General features: G+C 31.6%; 1 protein-coding gene across 3 annotated transcripts in view; it reads right to left on the reverse strand.

Annotated features, from left to right (window-relative positions):
• LOC123692063 (carbonic anhydrase-related protein 10) overlaps window positions 1-27,535 on the reverse strand; it is a 60,695-nt gene that overhangs the window by 22,567 nt on the left and 10,593 nt on the right. For 2 of the 3 annotated variants that reach the window (XM_045636699.1, XM_045636697.1), the window contains exon 1: window positions 918-1,119. The exons of the other annotated variant lie outside the window; for it this stretch is intronic. The gene's annotated coding sequence lies outside the window, so the exon portion shown is untranslated. Of the gene's footprint in view, window positions 1-917; window positions 1,120-27,535 lie in introns of those variants that run through there. 3 annotated transcript variants of the gene reach the window in all.

The following is a 27,535-nucleotide window of genomic DNA, read 5'->3' on the forward strand; positions in this document are numbered from 1 at the left end:
TGCTTCCTAAAGTAGACTCTTTTTAAAAGTTTTTAAGTTCAAGTTGGATATCGATAAAACAATTTTACGGTTTGTCATTTTAGGATAAAAAGTAAAAATGAAAAATATATAAATAAGTACTTATTAACGTAGATTGTTGGTTCAAATCTATATTTAGGGCCTAAATTACCCGTCGGCAAGTTTTATTCATTTTTTTAAATGCTACAAAGTTTTAAATGTTTTCCATTTTATTTACATAATGTATTCTACTACAATATTCTACCGACAACTAATCATATGTTATAATCAGATCTAATGTAAGTATTTTTATAAAATTGTACCTATAGGTAGTTAAACGATGTAGGATATATACAAGTAGCTGTACATAAATTATACATATATACGTTTACTACATTTTATGTAAATTAATTGTTTTCCAATTTTATTTGGATATTTTTTTACATTTTAAACATTTTTAATTTCAAATTTTGATCTTACGATCAATAAATTTACATATTATACTGAAAAGATTCAAAACATTTAAATCAAATTTTATATAACTTTAATCTCTTTCAAATAATAAATATATTTTATTCACTGAGTATTTTAGAGCTGAATGTTTTGTGGTACATAATAATATTTTATTTGAAATTAAAAAATAATTTTTTATTTTTAGATTTATAATTTCTAGATCTAGAAATAAAATTACAGTCCAAAATTTTTAAATATGCGTACTTACTTAAGTCGAATTAAACATCCTGTTAGTCTGGTTTTTTTTTAATCATCTTTTTTTATCATACACAATATTATGTTCTACAGAAAATAACGGAAAAAAAATGTACCGAGAAATTATCAATATGTGCATTAATTGTAAAATAAAACAAAATAATTTCTTAGGGATATCAATTTTCAACATAATATTATGAACGGATACTTACATATTTTATTAAAAACTCTTTAACAAAGTCATTCTCTTCTATATAACATACAAGTAACACGATTGAACAAAAAGATCAATAAATAATATAATTTTCAAATCTACGCTCGCAACTTCCAAAAGCTCGAACGTTATCGTAAAGTTCCCGCCATTTTCGTGATATGTCAAAACCCGTGTTGCTAGTTACACGCGCGCGTAGCGACTGAAGGCATGTTTCATAGAAGCCCATAGTCAAAACGTCCTGACTGGTCTATCTTTCAACTTTTCCAAGCTCTGCTTGATGGAAATAAAGCACACGAGTCTGTACAATCAAAAGCTGAAATAAACCTTATGCTGATATTATAAAGACTATTTCATCGTGACACATAAGTTTTCTTAAGTCGTTTAATTTTGGGCGACCGTAAAAGGCCAGTTGTTGCAGCTCTGAAAAGGACTAAGCTAACTTTACCGCCACTGAATTTCATACGCTTTTCCTCAGAGCTTTAGGTTGCAATTTCAGGATGATGTAAGTCGGATATAGTTTGCGAACATGAGTTAAACTGAAAAATTTTCCCAGATAGAAAGAGATGCATATAGTTTTAAGTGACAAAGGGAACGGCCTACCAAATTTAATAGTGGGGATGATCTTAAAACGCGTTAAGATATGCTATTAGAAATCTCGATAGCCCAGGTGAAAATTCAATAACATACAGAAACGTTCTAAATGAAGAGTTGAATGTTATTCAACATCAATAAAATAAAATAGTCATGGATAAAACTGCATACTCATTCATAAAACATGTGAAGTTGACTCTCAAAGAATCTGAGTCAAAGCAAAATGTTGTTTATTTTGTTAGAGAAGAAAGCCTGTACACAACGGAGAGACGCCACATGTCAGAAAATGAATAAAAGAAGAGCTATGTTTCAGACTTTCAAAAGTTAAGCGCGTATTTCTAAAATGCATCGCAACATCATATTTCATTCTACCTACGACTAATTGCACAAAATGTTTAAGAAACCATTTTTAAATAATGCTAAGATATCTAAAAGCTCGCATCATTTTAAAATGATGATGATGATTTTATTATTATTTTACAATTTATTATTTAGTAGATAGTATGTTTAAATAATCATTTACTTTTAAAGAGAAAATCTTTAAAAGTAAATGATTACAAAAGTGATTACAAAGTGACATGAATTTTAAAAATGTAATTTATGTTATATTTTGTTCATGAATGTTTATAGTTTTAGTGTTCTAGGTATTCATTTAAATGAATGTATATTATTATGAATTAATTGCTATCATAGTAGGTAAGTAAGGGTAGTGTATCAAAAATAAATTTACAAGATTTGTTGACCTTGAGAAGACTTAGAGCCAATATAATATCGTATCAGGAGTATTAGAAAACCTACATAATATAACACTTATTGGTAAAAAAATATGGAATGCGAACAATCCACACTAATTGAAATAATTTCCACTATTTACGCAAACTATTGGGAAAATATTGGAAGAATAGTCATACAGATTTAAAAATCTTACACAGAAACATTATTCAAGTGTGCTGAAAAATTGCTCACATTCAATTTTTGTTTTTTCCCATCCCAAAAAAATGAAACGTAAATTTGGGACGTCTATTTTTTATTTCTGCTGCGATGTGTTGTTCGGGTTTTTAACACAGTTTCAAACGGCAAAATATATCTTTATATTTTTAAGATTTTTGCAATAAATCATCCAGCGTTAGTTAGCACTATATCAGACAAGACCTAACCATAAAGTCACATTAAGTACTTTAAGTATATAACAGGAGCAATTTATGACTCCAACGTTTGACCCTAAATTTGCGCAATATATTATGGTTTACTTTGTCGTTTATGAGGGCTGCTGTAGACATAACCGTGTGCGGAACATGTGTAACAGATTGCAGCAATAAGGGAGATTGTCTTTTTTATGAACGAGCGAGAACGTAAAGTATTTGGAGAGAACAAGCTGCTGCCACTTAGATCAAATCGCTCTTGAGACTCGAAGAAGATGACATTTTTGAATACTTGATATTTTGCATATTAAACACACACGTTATGCTATGAACTTCATATTAAGCTTCAGTGTATTATTTTTACTCTCATGACTTTTTATACCAACTCTGCTGCTTGCGCAGCTGCTTTAAGCTTCATTTTTTTATTTTTCTTATAATCGGTTACAATCCTTTTGCAATGATAAGGAACATCTTCATTAATTTATTAATAGCCAAATAACCAGTGCATTTTCATTTAAGTCGACTCACAAATCCGGAAACACGTTTGACATTATGACACTGCTTACACTTCGCACAGTTGTTATCCCACAAACAGAATCCTACCTTAGGAACCTGCGTGTCTAGCAACACTAATTTGAATTTCTAATTCGGCTCTAGTGCAAATGCAGACGCCCATACATTTTCGTGTCGCAGTAATCTGACCGAAAAGGTACAGCTTAATATGTAGACGAATTAGACATGTTTACTAACATACAATTTTCTTGTATAACTAATGAGTCTAGCACTGTTATTTATTATAGTGTATTTGGTTAGTACATATTATTTTTAAAATCAACTTTCGTTTTCTCAACGTTGTAATTCTTAAATTCAACATTATTCTCATTAAAATTATGTAGCATTAGAATAAATAAATCATTAAACATCTCAAATATATTTATGCTTCGTTAAAATGTATGTATCAGAAGTATTTTAATTACCTGAAATCTTCCCAACCATTTCAAGAACCTAATTAAACGGTTTAACTTTCCAAGTTTGTTTATCAGCTGACTGACAGCTATTAAAATGTTTGCAAACAAAGTGTCAACAATATGTTTTATGGGAAGTTTCCTCAATGGAATCAATGGTTGGTCTTGTGGGAAAATTTTGCGCGTACTGTTTGTACGTTTTTATCATGTAATCTATATGGAGAAGAACTTGTATACTAAAATCATGTCAATTTATTTACTAGAATTCCATCAATACCAAATATATACCAAAGCCGAAACATTTATACCTTCGCAAAATTAAATAGTTACCATCTCCTTTAAACAAAACTATGATAAATTAATACTTATAAAAAAAAAAACAAGTCAATTACATGATAATTACTTACGTTGAAAGTTGTTTAGTGAGTTTAAATTGTATGCACAGAATTTTGCTACAATGTAACTTTCCAAAATATTCAGTACAAAACGATCAGATAAAAGTGTCACAGATATTGAAGCAATCGGAACTTAATTAAAGCGGACTGTGTTCCAAATGGATTATTTGATATTCTATAAGAATGATTTTTAGGTTTATTTCTTCTAGAACAGTCCTTTAATTACTCCTGTAAAGTTCACCCTTGAAACTTAACATTCTTTTGTTAATTTACATTATTTTACAAAATTGAATGATGGTATTTATTGATTTTATGTTAGATATTTTTCTATAAGTAGTAATTAAATGTAAATTTAATTAAATGATACTATCGTTAATGTTACAACAATGTCATCGAAAAGCCCTGTAAAAAATAAAAAAAGACTTAGCAGCAAAGACCTTATAAACATAATAATATTATATTGTATATCCTTAACATGCGAAATTTCTAGCACAGAATTAGCACAAAAGATGAAATAGTAGGCACTAATAAGTATGTCAAATTTTATTATGGAAGAAGTAACAGACTTTCTATAAAATATAATTCATATTCTGTAAGACTGAAAGCGTGTTATAAATTTAGTTTATTAAAATAAATGGTGAAGGAATTAAGCTGCACATATTTGCTACCTCAGTTCAGAAATAGACACACTTTTCAAATGAATTTAATGTATGCTTCTTATTGTTCATTATCTAAATACAGCGGCAAACAATTTACGAAAAGTATGAAAAAGCTATTTATTCATAAGTCGACTTTTTGAGAAATGATACAGACGATTTATATAGAATAACAAAAGCCGCCTTACAAAAGGAGCCGATCATTCAGAAGTCATAAGTATGCAGTCAATGGCCGACGTCATAACGGTATAACATGCGATACTTCTGTTTAGAATAAATGACTTAATATTTACTTGTTCTTTCTATCAATATTGGTTCTGTATAATATTGTGAAAAGTTTATAGCTGATATAAATTTTTCTTTTACTTATCTTTTAAGTATTTATTTATGTAAGTACATAATATAACAAAATATTAAGAATTTGTAAAAAATTCTACTGAAATATGTTATAAGAACGACCCGACGATAAAGAACGACCTACAATGGTCATTGTAGTTGTAGTCTCGCAAATTGAACATAATCTTCTACACTGAAAATAAAGTAAGTAAGAACAATTGCAATTGCAGAAAAAACAGGAAAAATATTACGCAAATGTTTTCATATAGTTGTAATATCAAGTATGAAACATAGCAGTCTTTCATTTTCTATCGAAAAAAATATTTAGCTATAAATATATTAAGGAAATAAAATGTTGTGAACGTGTTCTTAATAACGATAATGTCCTTACAAATTACCCATAACAATTCACAATACCAATAAGTTCCTAACAAAATATGAACAAGTCAGTTTATCTTCGTTCTCAGTTAAAGTGAGGTTCATGGCGTATTAACTTGAGTGGCGACCCTCGGCCTCGTACGCTTTGGACCTTTTTAATAAGGATCCTTATACTTGAGAGGCATTCTCAGCAATATTTTGGATAGATCATTAAAATTAATAAGCAAATACTCTAAAAACGATTACGGCAAACAATTTGGAGGTTTTTTTTGTAGTTAGTTTTCTAAAATAAGATCGCTATCATGACAATAGCTATAGAAAACCGTATATCAAAGGGCTTCGTTACACTCCAACTAGATACTGCTCAGCCTTTTAAAAATAACTCGTTGGTGTTACATGAACGCTTGTACACGTGAAAAATAATGATGGAAAATTTATGTGACCCTAACAATTATTATTGTGATGGGCTTACAGTTCTTAGAATCAGATTTTCGTGTGGTTTTTTTACTTCATTTTTATATACACAGCCTACCTTGCCAAGTAAAATATACCACTTCATACAAATTATTATTTATTTTATGTAAAAATAACATACCAAAAAGGGACTCACAAAAGCAAAGGACTATACAATAAATCTAACGATGCACCGCTGTCAAGAATAAATAGTAAGTGAATTTTGAAAATTTTGCACAAGTCGACATCTCCGCTTGTCGGCTTCAACAAAACGTTTGAATATGTGACATTTATTCAAAGTGGCCGCATTTCTCGAAAACTCTTTTATTCTTCACAGGAAACGTTGCGATCGGTGGAGTTCCCTCTTAAACTGATATAAACATCGTGCAGAGGAACGTCGGAGCTCCCGGGAGGGCGGCGAGTCATTCGAACACACTTCCGCTGCATTCAGCGACAACAGCCGCTTTTAGTGTTCTGTGAAATAAAACAATGCACTTGTTTCGAATATTGTTACTATTTATAGCGAAGCAAATATTTGTATGTTTGCAATTTGCATAAACGGTAAAAATGGAAGGTACGTAGAAATTATGTTTAGCGTATATGATATTGTATGATAAAGATGTCGTTTTTTTTAGGTGTCCTTTTATTATTCGTATACAAGAATATAATATAAACCAACTAAACATAATTTAGCCACCTATTAAATATATTTCGTAAAAATAACGATGTTTGTGGTAACAACAATCCTTAGAAATTAAAGTCTGTAGCCAATAAGATATAATTTTCCATCTAAATACACACTGTAAGGCTTTATAGCATTGTTGCGTGCTCACACATAATATATAACAATGTCTAGGCCAAAAGGTCTCTGTTCAACGTAAAACTTTGCCAACTAAAATACGAGTTAATTTATATGTGAAACGTTAAATGCAAACATATTTTATTCAGTAAAATTAATATTTGAATTAAATTATTCAACGTGACACTCCAATCTGCATACTATGAGAAAAAAAAACAAATGGCATAAATTCGACGGTAGCAATTATTATTAAAGACTATAATATAACAATTTGTGATAGTATTAGGGAAACAATAAGTTACCTACTGTAGAAATCAGACATAACAAGCAATAAATACGAAAATGTGAGTATTAGAAAACTTATTGAATAATTTATAATATGCCATTGCAGAGTATTCCTTTCTTCAGATGAAAATTTATACTGAATTTTGCATCTAGTTACAAATATTTCATGTGATTTTGAGTGTGAATGTATTTCGAATGAACACTGAAATTCTACCTTATATATGCCATCTATCTTAACATGACAGGCTCTGTGGAGACCAAAAGTTTCAATCTCGTAGGCCACAAAAGAGTTATTACCTACATGTCCTGTATAAAGGAAATTGTGATTAAATTGATATTAATAAATATATAAGGTATATGGGTTCGTCCGACGTTGTTTAGTATTATTGGAATATATAATTATTGTTGCTACTTTTTCAAAGTTCCTTTAAAAGGCTCAGAGCTTTCCTTCATCGTAAACCAATTTAGTTACATTCATGTTATGTTTATCAGAGTAAACGAAGAAGCCATAAATTATTATCGTATCGTATCGTACTTTGATGAATTAGTAACCTGTATTATGCAGTACAATTATGATAAATTAAAAACAAAAAAAAATCTATGTGAATTTGTTGTACAAAATCTTTGCGACGTGATTATTTATTCAAGTGGTAGTCCACTAGAATCTTGCGAGGCTTTTGAAATATAGCAGATCACATAAGTCTCATATGAAGGTTTTGTCATAGGACCTGTGAAATATATATTACGGTTATAAAAACGTCTACATAAAGCGAAAGAAACATTAGCACAAAATTGAATTCATTTTTTGCAATAATAATATTATGGCAAAGTCCATATACAAAATAATAAAATATAATATGTATTATTATATTTTAGTCTAAGTACTACTCCTGCTCATAAACGACTACCATCTAACAATATTATACAACGTCTTTATTCCCTAAGATCGGTGTTCTCGACAATTTTCCAAAGATAAAATTATATTTCTAAGAACTATTTGGATTTATCGTAAATTTCCCGTTGGAAAATAACTGGTTGAAAAGTTAATTAAAGCCGTGGACGGGTCAGCTCCTGAGAGGTTTAAATTATTGCGCTGCTCGTTTTTCACATGGTCTAACTCGCAATGCCAATGAACTTTGTCCATAAATGTCTGATACTGATACCGAAAGAGACGTTTACTATAAATTAAGAGACTAGAGATTAAATTATATAAAAAATGAATATAATAAAAAATTGAGTCGAATTAATTGATCATAATCTTAGAGGCTGTAGATAGACAACATGAGCTTATTTCAATCGACTCGACTCAATTAATATCAATCAAATATGTATATTTGTAATTGTATAAGTAAATTAAATTAGTGCAAAATATATTAACCAATCAAATTTATTAAAATAAACATAATTATAAATGCATTACACACATTAGGGAAAGAATTCCACAGCGTAACAAAGCGTAGTGTCCGAAATGGTCCAGGCCCGGCGCAGTTAATTTCACGGAGTATTTGTTAGCCGAACAAAATACCACTTACGGTTTACACCCATACGAAGCAATGTATTAAGGACGAACGAAATTTGTTGTAGCCTTCCAAGATGCCAGCTTCTTATGTATTTACTGCTCTAATAAAATTCGATTAGACTGCATTCTCCAATTTGCATTGTTACATTTATTGCTGTTTAAATCTTTTAGCTCTACTGTTTTTTATTCCTGAAAATAGATAACAGTGTGTTTTGTTCAATGTTTTCTTTTGTGTCAACGAACAATATTGAAAACGAACAATTGATTGTACAAAATATATTAATTAGAATATAATATGTAAAGTATTCTCTAGATATTTAATAATCCAAAGTATTGTTACCGAGACTTGCACAAGTAGAGGCAAAAGAAAACTTGAAAGGTTTTAATATTTTTAGATTTTTAAGACCACAGCGTGAGCATGTAGAATTGAAAATTCAATAATAAGATTTGAATCTAACATAGAGCATTTTACAATATCTTACCATTTAAATAGAATATTTCTTTAATGCTTAAAATAAATTCATAGGAAATCGCTCGGTTATCGTCGGTTATCGTCTGCATTTTCAGCTCGCTCAAACCTTAAATCATAGCGGAGTAGCAGTAGGCTATTACTATCGCAGTTTGAATTTATGTGTTACCTATAGTTAGCGAACACCTTTGGAAATTATATTTGGACTGCAGTGCGGCTGAGCGTAAGGAAATAACGTCGCGTCATTAGCTTCTCTCGTATTTCTTGTACGCAGACATTTACGTGCACCTTCGAGTTACTGCTTTTCTTTTACTAATCGAGCTCAGTTTATAAATTGCAAACCATAAATTTCCTAACAATAAAATATATCAGAAAATCTTGACTCTACGCGGTTAAAAATTGCTTGTAAATTAAACTAAATTGCTTTCTACTTATTAACTTCAAAACACTAATTATTATATTGGCATTGTACCTACTTGTAAAATGTCTTGTTCTATAGTCAAGTTCTTAATTTTAGTTTAAATAGATACTACAAGGTTTTCAAAACTCTACAGTGTGTATTTTATTTCCTTATAACAAAACCTGGGTGAATAGCAAAATAACATTCACATTTAAATTCGTCGTTTAAATAAAAGTCCCATACAAAGCAACAGGAGTAAAAACAAACTAGATAAATTGTCCCAGATTACCGTAACGTTTTACCTTAACTGACCTCTCTTGTACTTGAACAACCGAAATGTTTTATTTATCCTATACAGTACCTATACAGCTAACATTTAAATTTGTTATCAAGCAAATAGCATGAAAAGACACAGTATAGGAATATCAAATTGAGTCTTGCATAAAGATGAAGATAATGTCATTCATGAAATTTAAAAAGGCCGTTTATATAATAATAAGGTGCGGTTGTTCCTTCAGTTTTACAGGAGAAAAATTCAAAATTTAAATAAGACAGCTATTACAGCACAGATAACTAAATAGTTTATTTATATTTATTTTAGTGGAACTACAAATTATGTTATCACGATATGATTCAAGTCAATATCAGAAGCTGATCTTCGTCGTAAATATTAATCTAAACTCATTCTATTTCATTACGATCAGATAGAAATAGTGATACATTTCTATACAAAAGAAACTATATATTACTACAACCTGTATATGAAACATAATTACGATTTGTTCCTAATGTGAAAACCCAAGGAGTATAGTAGGCCGCGGGCGGGAGAGGCCACGTCTTCCTGAGTTCCGGAGTTCAGATAAACCGCTTCCCTTTCCTGTCCCTTTACCTAGCATCGTGTAGCGGACAAAAGACTAAGTATCCGTACACACCTGAAGGGGGGGAACTAGCCTCTATAATATAGATACTGTCTAAATTTTTAACATTATGAATAGATTTACGATGGGCTTGGCGGACGAAAAGAAAAGTGTTTGTTCTGAAAGAAGTTATCATTGTTCTGGATGAATAAAGTTGTTTTATATATTATCAAATAACAACCAACTTTTATATTTTTTATCTTGATGAATTAGTTAAATAGTTTTATAAAAGCTATTTGCAAAAAGTCGATAAACAACTTTACAACTCGATAAACTCCCATCTATTTAAATAGAAAATAAATGAAATTATAATCACATTTAAAGTGCCACATGATAATTGATAAGCATCATTAGAATCCACGCATTTAATATCAGTCGATAAAATGCTATCAATGGTTAGTGCGGCGTGAAATAAAGCCAATGGTTATAATAAATACGAGATATCAGCATACCTTTTAGCGAACGCAAATTCCGAACACAAATTCCCAATTCGCCGTCGGTTTACAGATCTGTTTGACATCCAGCAAACGAATGTAGGAAAAAATAAAATTTTGCTTGAAAACGGGACAGCGCGTCCACGCTCCCGCACGTAATTTAATCTTGTAGCACTTTGACTATGCCTTACAAAAAATGTAACATGAAGCAACACAAATAGTCAAATACAGATAAAGATTTATAAATTATCATTAATTAAATTTTTTAAAGTTTTTCTTTTTTACAATTCATGTTTGTGTCGTCGTCGTTGTTTAAGCCATGGGCCGTCCACACTAAGTACAGAAATAATTACTTTTAAAGTATAAAATAGTCGTTAAAAATTATAAAAAAATAACTATGCGCATCATATTCATATTCATTGGATTATTTCGTTAGCTCACAAATTAATTGTTTTTGCATAATTAGGACTTGAACAATAATTATTGTAGGTAATTATTAAACACATCTCTACGTGCACAGAAAATAGTTCCAAATTTTAATTACAATACAAAGGCGAGCTTAATTACTTCGCCAGCAACCCTCTTCATTATTAGACCAATGAATTTAACCGTCGAACTCAAAGCAATAACTAAAACTAAATACGTTTGTAACAAGTTGTTTGTTGTGTTATCAGCGTCGTGCCAAACGTTCCCTCGCACATACACCGCAAACTTATGCCCGCTCTAATGAAAACTTTGTTTGAGGTGAACTCGACCTAGGATTTAAATTTAAAAGGTACGTGCGATTCTGTGGCTGCGACTCCGATTGCACCAAACAAAATAATAAATAGGACCAATGGCATCTTAATGAATGAGTAATCGCAACTTTATCGACATCAATTTATTGTCTTCGAAGAAAAATAATACACATAAAACTAAACTTAATACACACAGTTATACGACTACACACGGCAATGACCAGACACCCTACCCCTCAATGATTGCTTATTAATTATTCACATGTGTTTAAAACGGTCAAATTATATCAATTGAATGAAACAGCAAATACATAATCTATATTCGTAAGCCCTGTTAATGTGTGTACAAAGTAAATCAGTGGAAACAAATGTAGACCATCAGTCAAGGGCTTGGTAGGCCGCTGGGGCCGTCGTTAGTGGTTGAAACCTCTAGCAATAAATCTCGGCGGCGCCGCCTTGAGGACAGCGCCTATAAAACAATCTGCTGATCGGTTTTGTTTTAATTTATTTACCCAAAGTACACTTGGAATGTCATTGACCTTTTGATTCTGAATAATTGCCGGGCTATATTCTATCACTGATATTAATGTTAATTCAGTGGACAGCTGTACACCTAACACGTACAATATATTAATAATAATATATACGATACACGCATAACTATAAAATATGATTAAATGCATATTTGGTGCAGGTGTCAGGTGGACAACGCAGTTATAAAATCCTAAAAGCCCTGTTAAATGATTCAAATAGATAGATGGGTAGGCAATATTTTTTTTAGCTAAAATACAGAACATTAATCATAACGAACATAGGATATTGTTGTACCGCGTGCATATGCATTGATATAGTGCATATGCATTGAAGAGCGTCCATGCGAGGTATTGAAGCCCAACCGCAAACAAGTGTAGCGGACTTTTAATCTCCCGAGCACCGAACGAGCAGCCCGCACACAAACTAATCGCTGGTTTTATACACTAGCGATTTTTTTAATCGCTACCCAAGCGTTCTAGACGTTCTCATAAGCTTCTATAGTACAGTATGGACTGTGGGGAAAAGTGTGCGACCGTTAGGGGAATGCAGTATTACAAGACTGGACAATATAATAGTTACCTCGCAACATTTTATTTTATTTATTTGTCTCCAATCTACATTTACGCGACTGAAAGCTCCTAATTCAAAAATAAGAGTTTAAAAAAATCAATAATATTATAGCATAGGTCACCTCACGAATTATAATACAAAATAATCAATATCGTTATTTCATTTGAATAATATGAATGTAGATAATAGAACAAGAAAAAAGAAACCAATGTTGTCACATTCAAAAAATCAATTTGTCTCTTCCACCACTTTGTCATAACTCAATAGATTTAGAGCATACAATAATGAAACGTCAATAGTATTTCGATCTAAAACTCATATACATTCAATCAGACCGAGACAAAGATTTTCAGTGAGCTAACCAGACATTTCCTATTTCCCTCTCTGATTGCATCTGCGGTTGGTCTTCAGTCTTTACACTTTTTTATCCGCTCCTGTATATGCGACGGGAAAATGAATGCTTTTAAAGATATTGTTATTTGCATTCACATTATCTGTTGGTTTTATTTAAACAAGTAATTATTTAGAGCAGGTAATATGAAATGCAGGTTAGTTAAAAATGCACACTTATCATAATGCGAATATCTGTCCTTCTATCTATCTCTGACAGAATAATGAAAGAATAATAATATTGTATTAAAAATATTGTCAGTATAAATTATGTATTTATTTATTTGCAGATATCATCATAGTTTACAATATTTACATTAACCAAATTATATTTAATACAAAAAATCTGAAAAATCTCAACAGAATGCGCTATGTTGAAATAAGGATAACCATTACAGAGAAAAAAGACGTATTTACCATTTATAAAAAAGTTACCCTTTCGGTCACTATAACAAGGCGTCTCTTTGTTATAGTGCGGTAATAAAATTAATAACTCAATGAAAAAGAGCTCATGACCGATATATGAATAAAGTCGGAAGCGGGAAACATTTTAATATATTTCAAATTTAAATGGATATGGCAGTCGCGGCCGTAAAGCCTGGCAATGGGACGTATGGCGCTCACTAATCATACTTTGCTTTCTGTTTTATTTCGTATTTCCATTACCGTATTTCAAAAGGTATTGACATATGAGACGTTTTTACGAGTTACACCAAGTTTACCGTACGGAATATTAACTTTGAACATTTCCTTTGTAGAACAAATAATCTCCGCCCACTTTTCGTCGCTTGTTTTTCAAGTTTTCGTTCATTCGTTTTAGCCTGGATAATTTTCTTTGGATACTTCATAGACCTAGAGAGTATTATGTACATAATTATTGCTCCATGGAATTGTATCAGTCTTTTCTTAAATATACTTCGGTTTAATATTATCGACATGCAATACATAACATTTATTTACATCCTTCGATTAACATTTAACATAAGTACCTAAACTACTATGCTAATACATACTATAATCTAATCATTTAATAGTTCAGAAACAAGGCTTTAAGGCCTGCAAATCGGATTCAATCTGTTTATTGCTAGTAATTTTCAAAGTGCTAATTAGAAGTACTCATCTTTCCAGTATTACCCCTTGCAACATAAACTGTAAATTACTAAGCAATTAAAATGCTATACCCTACAGACCTTCAAGGGAAACTCAACAAATTTTCAGTAATTTAGCCGACCGCAATTGCTTATGTCGATAACAACATTATAATTCCCTCAAACACTACACAAATTCTTCGAAATGATACTTTAATCACTTTATATTGCCTCCTACTTTGGGTTCCTCTATAAGGGTCTCAGTATCCACAATATTATTTGATTTACATTGCAAATTTAGAATTTCTAAATTTACGACCTTGGTTTAAGCTGTAGATCGTAAAACTTGTTTCTGAAACAACTAACGATGTTCCATTACTATAGATAATTTAATTTAAATATAATCATGCATTAAACAAAAATTCTACTTGTTCTATAACTGCAGGCTTGTAATAATTATTATGATATCATAAAAATACCCATACAATAACAATTCTACGGCCATAGGTAAATATTTCTTGTAACAATGAATAGACATCCTAATTTAATAACGATAAATACGTGAAAAACAATTGTATCAGCATCATAAGCACGTGGCCGGAAGGGTTGTTTTCCAAAAGGCAACCGACGTAAACAAGGTACAACTAATATAATAAATAATGTATGTAGCCCAAACACCGAAGTTATCCGTGCCATATCGAGAGGGATCGAGGTACATTTTCATGATCTTGCGGTTTGCGATACTAGCTTGTTAATATTAGTTTATAACCCTCTTACCGCATTGTGTACAAGATTTACAAATACCTCCTCAATTCTCCATTGAAGGTGAACTTAATATTTTGTATCGCTTGACGCTTCAAGTGCAGCCAATTTGCAATCATTAAAACAGACTTCAGTGAAATGAGTCAGTGTTTCATGTATCATAATTATGCGATAGATACATAATCGCAGATTATTATTATTTAACTTTGTGTTAATGTTATTCTAAAAATAATCAACATACGCTTTTTGACTACACTATGATGGTAAGTTTGACACAACTCGATATTTTGTATTGCGAAATTCAGCATCGTAAAAAGAAGAGAATAAGCTACGATGATGAATATGCAACTGTTCGTCTTATTTTTAAAAAGTAATAATCACTGAAGCGAACACATATGTTTCTGTACAAATATTTTGAATAGTTTCCTCGCGGAAGAAACTACGAAGAACGAGATTATTTTGTGTATTGTACCTCGCAAAACAATATCGTACGAAGGAACAGAATATATTTATTCAAATGGCTAAAGAAAATAGAAACTGCACCGTTGTTCGTAATAAAATCTTTCTTATTTGTATTTATTGTATTTACAGTAGTATTGTAGTCATAGAGATGGGTTAAAATATAACTCCGTCAAGAATAGTCGACGGAGCGTTGGTAATTAGAGGTTGTTAAAAGTTTGCTGCGACTAAAAATGTTTCAATTTGTCGAGATCGTCAAACTAAAAAGCAAAGTAACGTTTGTAAGCCTGCAAAAAGTCGGCGGGGTTCAGTTGTGGTGACCTCTCATTAACAGTGACTGAGCGGTCGTTGTCACGTCGTGGGTTGAGTCCTGGCAATTTGTTCGCCCTTAACGAATTCGCTCAAGTAATGCTTTTCATAAATTAATTTCATTTTACATCGTTCCAGTGTAAATGCTCCACCCTGTTTGTAAAGTTGTTATTATGATGGAAATCGTGTCTACAAATAGAACTCATACTGTTTTTGAATGACTACTTATTGTTGTTATTATATTATTATGAGTTTTGATAGAAATGATACTGATTTAGGTATTCCTATGTAGATATATTATAAATTAAAAATAATTCAAAAAATACAATTGTTATTATACAAAAGGGGTATGAACATTTATAATTATTACAATCTAGCACTTTATAATAATACTAAAATAATAAAAGCTTAGTAAAAGATTTAGGTATTACATTTTGATAATAGTCAAGAAAAAAAATACAATGTGTTTAAGCAAAACCTTTTTTCATTTAGCTCTATTTTATTCAATCTTAAAGCGATTTCAATTGAGCAGGTAACCGAAAGGAATCAAGGAGATCGTGGAGACGCTTGTGACGTAGATCATTGTCTAAGCACAATTGAGGCACAATATTGCTGTAACAACATGGACGGATGTTTCCGCTTGATGCATTTTTGATGTTTTTCTGATGTGGGTCTATCGCGCCGTTCTATCTAAATGTGATGAATATTCAAAGCGTTGGTTTTAGGTAGATACGTTCAAATTAACTCGATTTTATATTTATTGCCACTGTGGTTGCATTTGTCTATGATCTAGGTATGTCGAGTTGACGGGATAGTCTGATTTACTATAAATTATAGTTTTGATGTAGCTATGGTATTTGGATTTATTTATCTATGTTTGTTTACATAATTAATTGAAGTTTGATTTAATGTTAAAATGAATATATTTATAACATTGATTCTTGTACAAAACCTGGGACGTTATTAGATGCATTATTGACCAATCGCATAGCACATTTCATTAACTGTAAAAGTACGATAATTCGAGGTAGTAATTAATAATTATCGTTTTCATAATATGTCCCTCCTTTTCAAACTTTAATAAATGTTATATCACGTACACTTTAAAAATTATTATGATTAAGTCAAGTCTTATCTATACTTTTGCCATTATTTTTAACATTTCACGAGGACAACAGTATCCGAAAGAGCCCATCAAATAAAAAGACCTTCTGTGCATAGATAAAGGACGTTCGACTGTCGTCAACTAAATTGAATTTTGTTGGGATAAATTTACCATCAAATGAATGTTTAACGTAGGTATACTTTCAATTTACGGAAGAGCTTTTTGAATTGATTAAAAAAAGGTTAACCTTTGTCGGTATCATTTTTCTTACCGATATACTTAATTACACGTACAATTTTAAACAAATTAAACGTTGTGACGATAAAACATTCAATAGAATTATAGAGACGATAGTTTTTATTTTACTCGTATATTAGACACATTGTTTCAAGAGTACCAAATAATTCCATCAAGGTCCATGGGCCATTCGACAAACATTTATATGATAGTTAATCTAATATAAATGATTATGTTATCTTCAATATACAGTGTGTAAATTTTCGATGGGCCCTGTAGGGAAAAGTACTTGAAATACTCAAGATAGAAAAAATTGCGGAAAGGAAACATTCCAAAAATAATTATAGAACTGCATTCAAAGATTTTCAAAAATTCACTTGCTTCGACCGGGAATAACTACAAATTAAAAGAAAAATATTTTTTTTTATATTGAAATCGATATAAATAGGCCTTAAACTAGTATTTTCTATACCATTATAATATCTGTAAAATATGTAAGTATTCAATTTTTTATTATTGAGTAGGTACACATGGGCCTTAATTATAGGCCTTAATCAACTTCTACGAAAAATTGTCCGTCTGACACGTGAACACTGAACAACCAGTTATTACTTTCTAAAGGTAACACCTGAATATTTTTTATTAAAGACATGAATTTAAGGTAAGAAAATAGTTTAATTGGTAATAAATAAATGCAGATATTTTATTTCTTAGACGTTTCTTTTTTATTTAAATTTTATAGTAATTGGGACCGCAGTATTAAAATTTGTTTTACTTGTAATAAGAGGTCTCATTTTGAACAATTTATTAGTTAAATAGTGTTAAAATTAGTAACGTTTTTTACATAGTGTTGACGATACAATAAAAAATGGTAAATTCCATGATATTTCTATTTCTACGAAGAAATATTTTTACGATAAATTAGGAATTAACTATTAGATTTTAATTATAAAATAAAATATTTCAACATTTTGACATCCGTCATCTACATCTGACAGCCGTCATATAAACCTGACAGCCGTCATATACATCTGACAGTCGTCATATACATCTGACAGCCGTCATATACATCTTACAGCCGTCATCTACATCTGACTGCCGTCATAAACACCTGACAGCCGTCATATACACCTGACGGCCGTCATATACATCTGACAGCCGTCATATACATCTGACAGCCGTCATATACATCTGACAGCAGTCATATTCATATGACAGCCGTCATATTCATCTGACAGCCGTCATATTCATATGACAGCCGTCATATTCATCTGACAGCCGTCATATTAATCTGACAGCCGTCGTATTCATCTAACAGCCGTCATATACATCTGACAGCAGTCATATTCATATGACAGCCGTCATATTCATCTGACAGCCGTCATATTCATATGACAGCCGTCATATTCATCTGACAGCCGTCATATACATCTGACAGCAGTCATATTCATATGACAGCCGCCATGTTCATCTGACAGCTGTCATATACACCTGACAGCCGTCATATCAATATCATTTATATCATTACAGATAAAATCAGTCAATATCTGAATTTATCAGATAAAATCAGTTAATCAGTTATCGTATTAACCGACGCGGACGCCCTTAGTCAATAACCTTAAGAACCGTCAATAAGGATATTGACTGGTTCAGGGTTTTGACTGTAGCATATATTATATAACTTAAATGTATAACTTCTCTTATAACGTTTTCTCCATAAAATGCGTTTAAAAAGTGTTAATATAAAAAATTCGTGTATATGACTAGATAAAACTTCATATACGAAGTAAGCATTAAATATATAAAGAGTGTATATATATAATCTTGCAACGATTAAGCGCGAGCCGGAGATACTATAGCAATGAAATAACAAAATGCGAACAACGCAAACGTTGTGAACATAAATAAGCTTGTGTAAAGTGTGATTTATTTAATCTTCTTTCACAAACGCGGGACTGTTCTTTATTTTTCTAATTTATCTAAACAATCTGTGCAGGTGCAAAGAGGGACGACAAACGGTCGAAGAGGGTCGCATTCAAAACATGATGCATCAAGAGCTGAGTCAACCAGCTGCCGCCGCTCCCTATTTACACTATGAATCTGAAATTTCAATACCGTGGCCTGTCCTTCGATTTAAATTGCACTGTTTAATGGTACTCCGTAATTTCGCTTACCACAGATTAAACGAACTTAATGTACTCTGTGACAAAATTAACTCTTTGGATTGGTACTTGGTTCAGAGTGTTTAGAGTTATTGACGTCAATTGTAGTTTACTTTCGTTAACAAATAAGTATAGTGTGTATGTTTGTAGTAAAGAATAAAAATATTTAGATTATTATTTACCAACTTATTAAAGTATGTGAAACATTCATATTATAATGCATATAAAATTAGTTGTGTTATTGTAAATTATTGTAAATGCAAGAGTTTTTTTTTGTTTTTTCGCAAGATAAATCAAATTTAATATAAATAAAACTGTATATTATTATATAACAACAATTATTTATTTTGTTAATAGCCAGATAATATTCCTCGCAGCATTAGCAAGGACATTGATGCAGCATTATCGCCTTGTATATTTGTGGCCGTGTAATCAGAGACGTTGCAAATAAATGGGGGTAGTTAGCCGTGCACCGCAGAGGGCAGTATCCACGATTTATGAGTACCGTCCGACGTTGCTTGGCGTAACCCACGCCTTACCTGCGATATTGTTTTTATCCCAGACGTTATCGACAAAATGAAGCTGTGTTCGTAAGCTATTTTAAAAATACTCTATATAAAGGTTAAAGAACCCTAATACAACGTGGGTATAACAGATCGAGACTCTTTATATAATAAGGTTTCATACCTCAATATTCTTTGTTGCAACTAGCATGAGATTTTGTATTATTCGTAATTGAGCTGCTTTGGTGGAAATAACTTTTTACAAATTATTTCTTAGCGTTTATATTTTCCATGTAATAATTTTCTTTTACAGTACTTGCATGACGGTAAATGTTCAAAGCAATGATTATATTGGTTTTAATCAAATAATTATAGCAAAACTCATAGTCGCAATTCTATCAGCAAACAGTATTATATTTTCAAAAGCGCAAAATATTTTCTTGACATTCGTTTCTTTACACTTGTTTACACAATATCTGACAATATTAACAGTTGTCTGCCCATGTCATTGTATGCCCTGTGCCCAGTGGAGCTTGAACGTTTTTTTTAGTTTAATAACACTGAATAGCACATGAAAGCTTAGTGATTTTCATAGAATTTTTCAAATTTTATCGCATAGTTTCATATTCTATTATATTAAATTGATAAAAGTGAACACATACATTGTGAATATTTCATTTCAATCTCGCAGGGTCCACGGTCATCATCCGATACCATTCGATTACATGCGGTCCGTGGAATAGTTTCAACCAGTTATATAACCAATATGTTCTCATTTTTACTGGCACGGCCTCTGATTGAAATTTATAATTGTTTCATCTTTCTTACAACCGCAAAACCGATGCGTCAGAGTGAAGCCTTGAAATTGGAATTTGCAGACGAATAAATATGAATGGCTTTTCTTCTTTTGTTTTCTACTTCAAATGTTATGTACTGTACATATTGAGAATATCGTTTTTGGTAGCGTAGTTTAAAAAGGAATTAGGTTTATCTCAAGCAGGCATGTCACTATCTAGATTCTAGATCATCGTCTACTTGAAATCAGGTAGACCTGTGGTCAAATGCATGGTTGGTCAAATATAAAAGAGGAGTATTTGAAATGCTATTGTTTTCTCATTACGTTAAAAAATAATATGAGTTTTAATGGAATTGATACAAATCTAAACTTAATAGTGTACTCAACGTATACACTCTATAAAGTGATAGAGCGTTGTTGAAAATCTACGCCTGAAAGTGGAGACCGCAGACAACTATAGCAAACTTCGTCTAATCCTTTCTCCTCCCTAATCGTTTCAATCCTTTTAGTGAATACAATTTATAATTGACATTTATAACAATTAATTGGTATGATATGACAAATAACACTTCCTGAAATATCATCAATTTACTAAAAAGTATTAATGGTTTGGTCAATCGCAAGAGTCACAAAAACATACTCAATTAGTTTAAATCAGTCCTATGGGCTTACCTACTTACACATTAATACATACCTACACACATACACATGCAATATATTATGTATTAATATAAAGTGCTGCGTTAACCGTACATAATTGGTAATTAAATAAGATCGTTTCTACAAGGTGTCGAGAATATAATTAAGCTGTAAAATATAATTATTAATCATTATAATATAATTTTTGCTTAAGGATGTTAAATTCGGTACGCACTCGTAACTCATCATTATATAATTCGTGTAAGGATATTGGAATGCATGTTATACCCGTACGGAATTTATTGTAGCAATATGACTAAAAAACATTTTAGATACCCAACTTCAAAACTATACGCTGACTGTAAAGTTCTGTCGGTGCGAAAACTTTATATCTTAAATATGATACTTCGTACACATGCACACTTAAAATATGATAAACATCTCTTATCAACTATACGTAGGAATAATAAAATAGTTAAACAAGAATCGTGCAGAACCTGTATCGCGGGTAGGCACTCTTATGTAATGGGTCCAAGGCTGTACAACAAAATTTCCCAAATAATATCCATTTATCCACTCACAAAAAATAAACTAAAATTAGTTTTGAAAGAATGGCTTCTTACTTTGAATTACGAGGATACAGAGGTATTGCTAACTTTTAGGACGTAATACTTAAGTAATGAAAGTAAAATACATTAAAATTAAGTATTTTTATTTTTTATTTTTTTTATTTATTTCTATTAGACTTAGTGAATGACTGGCTTTATATATCCAGTCATTCGATCCCAAGACCCGTCGTTGGTCGTAGGGCTAAGTGCAAGTGTAATGGGAATTTTATTATTAATTTTGCCTAAATAAACAATGATAATTATATATTTTTAATATATACAAAACTCTTGCTTTCTGGACTGGTGGTTACAACTGAGCTTAGGTATGATAGTGGTTTATATATTCTTTGTAGTTTTTCTTATTTCTAGCGTTTTTTTTTTTTTTTTTTTTTCTCTCAACAAGTATAAATAAAATGTGATCCAAAGAAGTTAGGAGTGGGGGCCTGGTGACCTAAAATACAGGTAATTTTTATTACCTAGTTTAGGCACCAGTCTCACACTTATTTATATGTAATCGAAATGTGTACTTATTTAATGTAACCAATGTGAGAAATAAACTCTTTTTTATTTTTTATTTTTATTTTATTATATTTCATTTTCGCAAGTAAAAAATCTGTTATTTTAAAATCTTGCTTGAAATTTATATTAATTTTTGCTCAAATAAAAATGAAAGCATGTTCTCAAATGTAATAGCTGACTAATATTTAAAACAGACGCATAGATGCCTAATGCTAGTCAGCTATTCGAAGCGCTCAAAGTAAAATGTTAATTTCAGTACGAAAGAACTTTACATATCGGTACATTATAATAATTAAAAGTTTCACGTAGGAAAGCAGCTAATTAAAGCGACGTAGGTACGCTGCACGATGTGAAAGCAATTACTCTAGTACCAGTTATATCTATTCTCATAGGAGATGCTCGCTTCAGTCGCTACTACATATTTTTAAAGCTTTTCTAATTAACTTTTTAATTTTTGTAAATATACTTAATCTTAGCTAATGTAAATTATATTATAGTTATACGATCTTGATATTATTTCTTGTAAAGTAAAGCTTCCTTTACAAAAGCTAAATAAATCTTAAAGCTTAAAAGTAAAGCTTATTTTACTTTGAAAAACAAGCCTTAGCATGTTTTGGTCGTCCTTGCGAAAGTTTGAATATCAGATTATATTAAATACTAGTGGTCCGCCCCGGCTTCGCCCGTGGTACATGTTTACGTTTTCTCTACATAAGATCCATCCTCGTACTTCAAGAAATATAATAAAAAAAGAATTATCGAAATCTGTTCAGCCCTTCTCGAGTTATGCGCTTACCAACACATTTTGCGATTCATTTTTATATATACTTATAAGAAGATTATTACTTCACTTCCATATTACATAATTTTCCAATATAAGGTATTTGCTTTCAGACGCGTGGGGTCAGGACAGACACAATAAAGTCCTTTTTCACGAATTTTTGGCTTTAACACATACAGACAATATTATACACCTACCTGTGTGAATATCAAAGCAAAAATGCAGGTTTAAACCTACATTAGTCGATAAGAAAGAATCTTTTTGTAACTTATATATTTTTTGACAAAAAAGTCACACATTAAAAAGGGTGAACATTGTATTCATAGAGTCAGTAACATTCATAAAATTCAACACGAAACGTTCATAATGAGAAAAATGTATCCATTGTAATCTATGAATGCAGATTTTTAATACCACGCCAAACAGATCACGGTCAGCCGATTCCAATTACTGTATGGATGATTATCGAATGATCAACGGCGAGATTTCATCCCAGCCAATGTTCATTCGTTCCTTTCGATTGGCAATCGACATGAGCGGTAGAGCCTTCTGCAAATACAATAGCGAATGCATTGGGACTCGAATGGGAACGATTGAACCGCGAACGAAGATGAGAGCTGAGTAAATAATAACATATTTTCCTCTTGATTTTTATAAGCGGGGACCGTGATACTTTTTTTTTTTTTTTTTAGTATGGTGTTTCTCAATGTTAGCCAGAAGGGCTACTACATTTTAACGCGGACGCGGGGGTGAACTGAAGGTTCACCCTGGTAGCGACATGCACAAGGGCGTCCCCCCTTGACGGGGACCACGAACCTCGGCTTGAGCTGTCGCTTGAGTGGAGGAGGCCAGAAGGGCCCTAATCGGACGCATCGCTGTTTAGTGCCTGTATTATAATATTATAATAGAATCTGTTCTTAAAGAATATAGTAGGTTATTATTTAAACACTCACTGATATTGTGCAATAGCGTACCTAGTGAAAATTGCAAAGATTATTATCAAGAGAAAAAAAGATACTGAATTGTATAAGCGATTACGTATCACAATAGCAATACATAAAAATTCCATCTGTTATAATTCTCACACGTACTTAGCGAAGATTTTTCGAGGTGTTCGCGATATGTGTTTTTAAATCCTTTTCGTAATAAATTATTCTACCCGGCTTGAGTGCATGGAGCGGGAAAGATCTTTTTGTATTTACACTTATAGAGCAAAGTGTTTTCACATTTGTTTTGTGGGCACTCATTTTTTTATACACGATTTTTTTACAAACATAGGTATATGTAATAGTTTTCATTTATAAAATATATGAACAAATACGTACGTTTAATTTACTAATCGTTTTAATAGCACGTTACAATATTAAAAATACTTCCTTATAATAAAATACAATCACAAATTCACAATGAACTATATTTTCACAAATTAAAATTCCCAACATCCACTGAATTGTTGAAACGTGAAAAAATCTACATTACTTACTTAGATTTATCGAAAATATCATCAGATTCTCGATAAAGTATCACATCTTCGACCTATCACACGCTCTTAGAAAATTGCCGTCTTCATTTCTGATCATCGATCATATGTGTGACGGGAAAAAGGGCCTTTAATTCTGATGGATCGTAAATGTATTCATTACACATGACCCTATAATTTACTGTCATGCTGTCTATTATTGGGCAAAATACACATTCACAAATTTATTTCAAATCTGAGTTTAAAAATAGAAAGTTCAAAATGTATTTTTATTTTTAGCCTGACTATTAACTTTATTTGAATTTTATATGGAATTCTGAATCACTATAATACAGGTTGTAAAAATCCCAAAAGATAATGTATAAAAAAGTAAATGGTTAAAGAGAATTTTCCGGTAGCCCTGTCTGAAACTGTTTCAATTTCACGGGGTGTTTGCTGGACGTCAAAGGCGCCCAAAGGTGTCGTTTCACTGAAGGCAACGTAAACTTGTAGGATACTAACGTCTTGAAGCTGAGAATAAAACTGAAAGCTGGCTAAAACGATTTCTACGTTTAAAGGAAACAACGTAATTTTCTATATTTCTTCTATTAACCAAACCTTTTAACAAAAGTGGTTAATCTATGCGAACTATTTATAAACTAGTCCTTAAATGGATTTGGATACGCATCCCTTCATTTCTCACGCATCATTACTCATTTTGACGAATCATTCGTATAAATCTCTCTTCCCTAAGCCCATTTACAACAACTAAGACATATGGAAAATATTATTATGAGCTACACTTTCATCGAAGTCTAAGTGCATCTTACGTTTCTCTAAGTACTAAAATCATGCTTCTACGAAAAAGTTATAATGGTTGTTAAGATACGGTGCAAATATGTCAAAGTTTGTTGCAACCCAAATAAAGTTCAACTTGTATGACGTGGCTAAAGCGAGCTTTTACGTTAAAGTGTGCGAGTAGCTTGTATTTTAGTTATTTACGGGGAACTGTCAATTTTATTTCTTAATGCTTTATGTATAAAGGTGAATTTCTAAATAATTAACATTTTTTACATATTATGTTATCACACCATTAAAGCTGTATTATTAACAAAGGTGAAAGGATGTATAAAGAAACAACGTATTCATGTATAAAGTATCAAATGAAAACACTAAAGTCTCGACCCGATAGTGAACAACACACAAAAGAACGAACGATAAATGTCAATTTGTCGTCTCTTATTTAAAACTTTAAACATCGCTAAAACACGTGAAAATATTGGCGTGGAGCCACTAGGGTACACAATTCCACTCCATCCTTAGCTAGTGTCTGAGTGCAAAGGCGTGTCGGGGCGCCGGACGGAGTCGGCCTCCGTGAAAATTCAGCGCCCGCCGGAAAATATGGCCGCTGATGGAACCTTAATGTTTCCGACTTGGAACGGCTACTTGCGGTCAGCCACGACAGCCTTCGAAACGCTCCCTATAAAACTTGCTACATATTGTTTCGTTTAGGAAACATTTATGTGCTCCACGACACTGTAACGCTTTTAGGCTTATACAGAGGAAATTTAAATTCAATTTGTTCAATACCTACCTATATCAATTTATAATAAGTACAAAATATAGTATGGGCTCATTTTACGTATCCGTATTAAAAAAAATATTGGTAATACTTATGAACAAAACAGTGCAATAAAAAAGTTACTATGACTATCAGATATACCAGCAGTCAAACAATTCCTACTGTCTAGATAATAAATATGCACACAAACACAAAGTCAAGTATGATAGTGCCTCACAAATAATAATTAAATCGTTTGTATAAAGTGTCGCAGCTGTGACTCGCCGATGTGAAAGATGTAGTAATTAAGTGATGAAAGTTAATGATGATGGTATATTTTTGAGCGTCGTAATTGAGTGTTTAGCGCCAGTTAAGGATCACAGTTGATATGAACTCATGACCTCATTAGTGGACGCATACACAACCGGACAGGCCAGACGTGTGACTGACATTACGGAAATGATTCGCCTGCCGCGACGTTATCTCAAAAAGGTGCTCATTTGGAGCGAGTATTTGATATTGCACCAGATATGAACGAAAAGTATAAATTACATTAACTATAATATCGTTCAGTATACTCAAATTGAAAGCTATTAATGTTACGTCTGTAAAAAAGCTCGTCTTCAATAATAAAAACGTGGTAGTCAAAACAAATTTTAATGGAATTACAATCGAAAAATTCTTTCGAAAATTAACTTTAATCAAAATAAACAACAAATGGTTAATAAGAACTGATTGCTTTACTTTCAGCTCACATGTTTTCGGTTTCATGGACAATAAAAAATTCCGATCCACTCGAGGGCCTCGCTCAAGGGTTGAAAGCCACTGAATTCATCACTTCATGTTTTGATCTGCCGAAATATTTATACTCTTTATCGTAAATTGAGTTGAACTTTATCAGTTTATTGTTTCAGAGGATGAGGTTTATTATTAAATAAATGGAATAACGATTTTATTTTATTTAATGAAAACATATTTATGTAGTAATAAACGTTTAGTTTTAATGAATGTGGATGAAAGTATTATGTATCAAGCTTGATTAAAAGTACTTATTGAAGTATTTGTTAATTAATAAAAAATTTAAAGTATCGAATTAGTACTACAATAAAAAATTAATGTATTCATATCGTAGCCAACAATAAAACAGAGTAATCTCCGCTTCCTTCCCACCTGTTAATATTGATAGGGACGTAAAAATATTGCGCAGTGCTACCACTACATACAGATTGGCATTTCACGGTTTCTTTTTTAGTGCCGAAACTCCGGGAAACAATTTCTCAGAAATGATACCGCCGGGTGAAATAAACCGTAACACCAAGTGAGGAAACCGTAAAAGCGATTCCCAGAAAATTAACTCAATCGGCGCCTTCCAATGAAAAATGTAATACACGCTTAGAAGAATGAACCAAAAGCTAAATACAATTAAACGTATGAAAGAAAATATCAGGTTAAAGTACGAATAACGTCTTACTCCTATATTAGAATCATACCACTTGCCTCATTTGTATTAGAATTTGATAATGAAATTAGTTACCTTTTGTTGCTCAGAGGATCTAATGATAATTGGGTGAAGAGGATGTTGTGCTATAAAAGTGTATATCAAAATTTGCAATGTTTGTTTCAACATTAAACACAAATATAGTCACAAAAATTAAAAGTCC

Source organism: Colias croceus, chromosome 5 (genome assembly GCF_905220415.1).
Source record: "Colias croceus chromosome 5, ilColCroc2.1".
NCBI classification, from domain to species: domain Eukaryota; kingdom Metazoa; phylum Arthropoda; class Insecta; order Lepidoptera; family Pieridae; genus Colias; species Colias croceus.